General features: G+C 42.4%; 1 long non-coding RNA gene across 1 annotated transcript; it reads right to left on the reverse strand.

Annotated features, from left to right (window-relative positions):
• Positions 1-421: 421 nt before the first annotated feature.
• On the reverse strand, positions 422-6,474 carry LOC135014846 (uncharacterized). Its single transcript, XR_010213212.1, has 2 exons — positions 6,109-6,474; positions 422-945 (listed from the first exon to the last, which is right to left on the reverse strand). It is a non-coding gene; the product is annotated as an uncharacterized LOC135014846 (long non-coding RNA).
• Between the last annotated feature and the right edge of the window lie 19 nt (positions 6,475-6,493).

Raw genomic sequence — 6,493 nt, forward strand, 5'->3', positions numbered from 1 at the left:
ACTGACAATTATCACAATCTCTGCTTGTTTAAGACATCATGTATAACACTTAGGGAGAGATGTACTAAGCCTTGGAGAGTGATAAAGTAGAGAAAGAAACTATAAACCAATCTGCTCCTAGCTGCCATGTTACAGGCTGCATTTGAAAAGTGACAGAAGCCTAGTGGTGATAGTTTCTCTTTACTTTCTCTCTCGCCAAGGCTTATTATATCTGCCCCTTAATATGTAACATGTCTCGTGGCACAGCACTCCCTACCCGTTGTTTTCATGTCTGCATTTTGTTTTCTACCATGTAGGTCTTCGTTTTATTTGTTCTGTTGTCCTCACTGTTCAGTGCCGCAGATAACCAACACCTTACAAATCAATGACAATAACAGGCCTGCCTCTACTGCTAAACAAATAATTGAAACCAGCAAAACTGTAAAGTTTCCACATACAATAATTTTATTGCTCCCATTGAAGAAAAAAACCCTGACATGATCACAAATCGATTATCAAATTTATTTTTACCCAGTTACCCCAAACCTCCCTTCCCATCAGCACCTCTGTAAAAGTACAGCCTTTAAAATTTGGTTTTGAAGGCGCTGGTGGATTGCTCCTCCAAGGATGAAGTTCTTTGCATAGTCAACAAGATTTCCCCTGATGCAACTCATACACGGAGTGTCCCCATTTTTTGGAATGCTGGCGAAGGACTTTTTCCCGCAGATGGCACTCTGCTAGTTGGATGCGATCCATCTTATTTTAGCTCCAGTTCAGAGGAGGACTTATTTGCTCTACGTCTTGTTTTTGAGTACTTGACACCCAAGAAGATGGTAGTTATGACCAGGACTATTCCAATTGCCAAGAGGACCCATGCTCCTGCTGATGCTTGCCCTTTGTTCAATGACATTCCCAGGAAGTCTACAGTGCTTGGTGGTGGAAGTGGCTCAACGGAAACCGATGGAACTAAGAAAGAGTAAAGTTTGGTATACAATAAGTCAGAGGTTCTCAAACGTGGTCCTCAAGACACCAACAGTCCAGGTTTTAAGTTTATCCATGCTTGGCCACAGGTGACTTCATTAGCATCTCAGTAAATTTGATTTAGCCTTCTGTGCTGAGCCATGCATATACCTAAAACCTGGACCGTTGGGGTGCCTTGAAGACCGTGGTTGAGAACCTCTAATTAAGGAGGTACAAAGTTGGCATTTAAAAGAAGAAACCTATGCATCTCTTTCCATATCTACCAACAAAGGTCCTTCTCCCCCTCCCTATCTCCCTTCCCCATACACCCTCCCACCTGTCATAAAATATTTTATCCCTCTATTAGTGCTTTTACCAACTGCTGTGCCTGTTCAGTTCTTCTAGTTTTTTATTCTCTCTTTATGTGTGACCCAAGTGATTACATGCTATATTTATCACTTTCATACATGCTCATGCTTATTAAAATAAAAGACCCTGAATCAGTTTAAGCAAGGGAAAGGGGAAGAGGAAGGGAACTGTTGCACTGGAATAATAATATCTATCTCATGTAGTATATAGTTCGATACCCCTAATCTAAATACCGTAACAATCAATAATACGGAAAGTGGGGGTGCTACCACAGATCAGGTAAGAGCAGAGCCGTAACTACGTGTGTGCCAAGTGGGCTTGGCACACAGCGCAGTTGCCCTGGGGGCGCACGGCCAGCAGCATGTAATGAGTCAAATTGACTCATTACATGCCGCCTCTGTGTGCGCCGTGCTGGAGGAGAGAGACCAGCGCCGAAGGCAGCGGACAAGGAGGAGGAGGGAGGGGGAGCAGGGAGCCGCAGCGCTATGTTATTGGTAGTAAGCGCCGCTGCAGCATCCCCCTCTCCTTCCGTATTGGCTGCCCGGCAGCCAATACAGAAGGAGAGGGGGATGCTGCAGCGGCGCTTACTACCAATAACATAGCGCTGCTGCGGCTCCCTGCTCCCCCTCCCTCCTCCTCCTTCTCATCTCACTGCCGCCACCGAGGGAGCAGCACGAGGAGCCTGTCAGCGGGGAGAAGGTAAGTATATTCCCCCCCCCCCCCTCTCTCTCTCTGTCTCTGGCTGTCTCTCTCTCTGTCTCTCGGACACCGCCTGCCGCAATGTGTAAAAAATGGGACTGGCTGCCGCAATGTGTAAAAAATGGGACTGGCTGCCGCAATGTGTAAAAAATGGGACTGGCTGGCGCAATGTGTAAAAAATGGGGACTGGCTGCCGCAATGTGTAAAAAATGGGGACTGGCTGCCGCAATGTGTAAAATGGGGTCCTGGCTGCCGCAATGTGTAAAATGGGGTCCTGGCTGCCGCAATGTGTAAAATGGGGATGGCTGCCGCAATGTGTAAAAAATGGGACTGGCTGCCGCAATGTGTAAAAAATGGGGATGGCTGCCGCAATGTGTAAAAAATGGGGATGACTGCCGCAATGTGTAAAAAATGGGGATGGCTGCCGCAATGTGTAAAAAATGGGGACTGGCTGCCGCAATGTGTAAAAAATGGGGACTGGCTGCCGCAATGTGTAAAATGGGGTCCTGGCTGCCGCAATGTGTAAAATGGGACTGGCTGCCGCAATGTGTAAAAAGGGGGACTGGCTGCCGCAATGTGTATAAAGGGGGACACCGTCTGACGTAATGTGTAAAAACGGGGACGCTGTCTGCTGTAATTGTAAAAAAGGGACGCTGTCTGCCGCAATGTGTAAAAAGAAGGACCGGCTGCCGCAATGTGTTAAAAGGGAGACTGGCTGCTGTAATGTGTAAAAAGGGGGACTGGCTGCCGCAATGTGTAAAAAGGGTCTATCTGCCGCAATGTGTAAAAAGGGGGACTGGCTGCCGCAATGTGTAAAAAGGGGGACACTGTCTGCTGTAATGTATAAAAGGGGCTCTACCTGGTGTAGTGGCGCTACTGTGCAGCGTCATTTGAATAATGTAGACTACTGTGCACCGTAGTATGAATTGCTATTATTTTGTGGCCACGCCCCTTCCCCGTGAAGCCACGCCCCTAGAATTTTTTTGCGCGCTCTGCCCCTATCTTACATGGGGGGGGGGGCACTGTCATTTCTTGCACACAGCGCTAAAATGCCTAGTTACGGCACTGGGTAAGAGTACCTATATTAGAAAATAGAGGAAAAAAGAGAGAAAGGATCTGTTTCCGGTGCACAAGGTAATAAATTATTTGAGTAAAATGTAACCTTTATTTTAGATCTTAAAAATTGTTATGAATGTGAAGATATGTTTTGTTCCATGTCTGTAAAGTCTGACTGTTGCGAAATGTTAAAAAACATGTAACATTGGTGTAATGACATAACACGGAGTTAAGGAAAAAAGAAAAATACATATATATAACTAATAAACAAATATTAAAACCTCTGAGCGTCTCTTTCGTACCTGTCCTCTACAATTTACTGATCCGGGCCGGCAATTACATACATAGAGATTTGAGCGGCCCTAATGGACCTAGACACGTCACAAGATTTGAATTACCCGCGTGATGCACTGATTGGTAGCGGATGGGATAAAAGGATACCGCACCCGCTGCCTCAGATTAACCTGACGAAGCAAATGCGAAACGTACGTAGGGCCTGAGCGTCCTACGTACCTGTCTCTCATGTCTAATTGAAATGTGCATACTATATCACAAGTGCAGATTGTATTAATGGAGATCATAGCAGTGTATTGATATATATCCGTGGCATGATCTATAGAAATTCAAATAGGCAGAGACTACTGCGATTATTCATCACTGAATTCAGACCATCCACCACGAGTCAGACCTATATGCAAGGATAGTTTATTCAGTGGAGCGATCTATGAAAATTTAAATAGGTAGATACTACTGTGACTATTTATTATTGAACTCAGACCACCTACTACGAGCTAAATGTATATGCAAGGATAATGTATTCTGAGTATCACAGATAAGGGATCTCATTGCCCAGATGATTACATATAACTAGATTTTTGTAAACCCAGAACGGAACTGAAAACCTCAATCATCTGCAATTATACATACCAATATCTATACGTATACCTGATTATTATGAAATAATATATTTATTCTAATACAATAGGGCTTGACATAGATAAGTGAGATATCTTGGGAATTGGATTATAATATATAGGGGGTCATGCCGTTTTTTGAGTCACTATAGGGATCAACATTACCATATGAAAGATCTGGTGAATCACTATGAGATAGAGAGATTCACATCTGACATCATAAGTGAGAGATGATTCACTAATATTTATTGTGGGAGTATTTATGAGTGACACCTATCATTATTGAGAGGTAGAGGGATCTTACATCTGACATTATAAGCGAGAGATGATCCACCAATACTCATTATTGAATATATGTAAGTGACACCAGACACTACATGAGAGAAGTGACTGGCTGACCTAATTTACATGTGAAGTATGTCTCTACTTTGAAAACTGACACTATATACAAGAGGCACTTTAAATCACACTTCATCATATATTTCTATATATACTTTCCCACTACTCTATGTCTGAAAAATCCCCTATATGACACAGTGACATCTGACACTATATGTGAGAGGTGATTGGTTGACTTAATTCAAGTGTGAAGTGTGTCTCTATTTTGAATTTTGATACTATAAAGTAGGAGACACCTTAAACCCCTACTCCACCATACACATATTTATAAATATATACACTTTCTCACTATTTTACGTGTCAGAAAAATTCCCTATATGACACCCGACACTATATGTGAGAGGGGATTGGTTGACCTAATCCATGTGTGAAGTGAGTCTCTATTTTGAATTTTGATACTATATGCAAGAGACACCCCCAACCACACTTCACCATATATATCTCCATATATATTTTCTCATTACTTTACATGTCCAGGGGGGAAGATAAATTCCCTATGTATATAAATGAATATCTAGCAGATTAGTCCTATCCGTATATTAATTTTTTTTTTAGATAGATAGGACTTATAGGCCCTACACACTGGCCGATTTTTTGAAAGATATGAACGATCTCGTTCATAAATTAACGAGAACTCGTTCATATCTTTCAGTGTGGAGACTCCAGCGATGAACGATGCGCGGCCCCGCGCTCGTTCATCGCTGGTCTCCCGTCGGCTGTGCATGCAGGCCAATATGGACGATCTCGTCCATATTTGCCTGCACTTCAATGCAGCCGCGTGACGGGGGGAGTGAAGAAACTTCACTCCCCCCCCCGTCACTGCCCCCCCCCCCGCCGCCGGGTCACTCGTCGGCCGTATCGGCCGTCGGGCACCTCGGCGGCGCATCGGGAAATGAGTAGGGCCCCTAGATGTCTTCACAATATCATTTCTGGGCAATGAGCCAAGGTCCCTGACAAGAGCACAAAAGTGATACTTAGTTATAAACCTATGACTATAAGGAACACAATTGTGTTCAATTGTATCCAATTCTCTCTTCAAGGTACACAATAGAATCCCCACAGAAGTACATTTATACTACACGTTATTAACATCTATATCATCTCCTGCAGCAGACACACAATATAAGGGTTTGCACAGAGACAAATTGTAGAGGACAGGTACGAAAGAGACGCTCAGAGGTTTTAATATTTGTTTATTAGTTATATATATGTATTTTTCTTTTTTCCTTAACTCACAGTGTTATGTCATTACACCAATGTTACATGTTTTTTAATATTTCGCAACAGTCAGACTTTACAGACATGGAACAAAACATGTCTTCACATTCATAACAATTTTTAAGATATAAAATAAAGGTTACATTTTACTCAAATAATTTATTACCTTGTGCATCGGAAACAGATCCTCTCTCTTTTTTCCTCTAAAATAAAAGACCTGCAGTTTCAGGATCAAGACAGATATTTTTATGATAGTACGCAGTACCAGCACTTACAACTAGTACGGGAAACAGATCTGAAAGTGCAATGGTCATAAATAATATTCAGCTCTACATTGCTAAGTGTCAAAGGTACTGCTTTAGAACAGTATATTATGCTTTGGTGTAATTCCAGGTATTGTGATACCCCATATAAATATGCCAGTGAGTGGGCTCAGTCATTTAGAGTAAATTCTGAGCTATCTTTTCAATGAATTTCATCATATTACTTCCAAATATTACTCCAGCATACCCACCTGGAGTCCAATTGTACTCTGGCCAGCCAATAGTTTCTCCGTTTTTACTATTTTGCTCATCCAGCCAGTCGATAAGAGGCTTAAAATATTCAAGAAGGGCATGAGCTGACATTTTCCGCTGCCCAGTGATTGCTTCCATGACATCTGGCCAAGGTTTGCTATTACCCAATCTCATGGCATCTCTGCAAGTAGAGAGAACTTATTGTATAAAGCATATGCGCTTTTTAAACCCCACACACACACACACACACACACACAGTTAAATGAATGTTTCGTTTAATAACCAACTGCCTTTATCACTGAGTATGCATTACATCTTAATTGGTATATACAGTTGTCTTGTGTTGGTTACATAAGAAAATCTATGAAGTGACACACAAGACAT

This window comes from Pseudophryne corroboree, unplaced genomic scaffold (genome assembly GCF_028390025.1).
Source record: "Pseudophryne corroboree isolate aPseCor3 unplaced genomic scaffold, aPseCor3.hap2 scaffold_2897, whole genome shotgun sequence".
In the NCBI taxonomy this organism is placed as follows: domain Eukaryota; kingdom Metazoa; phylum Chordata; class Amphibia; order Anura; family Myobatrachidae; genus Pseudophryne; species Pseudophryne corroboree.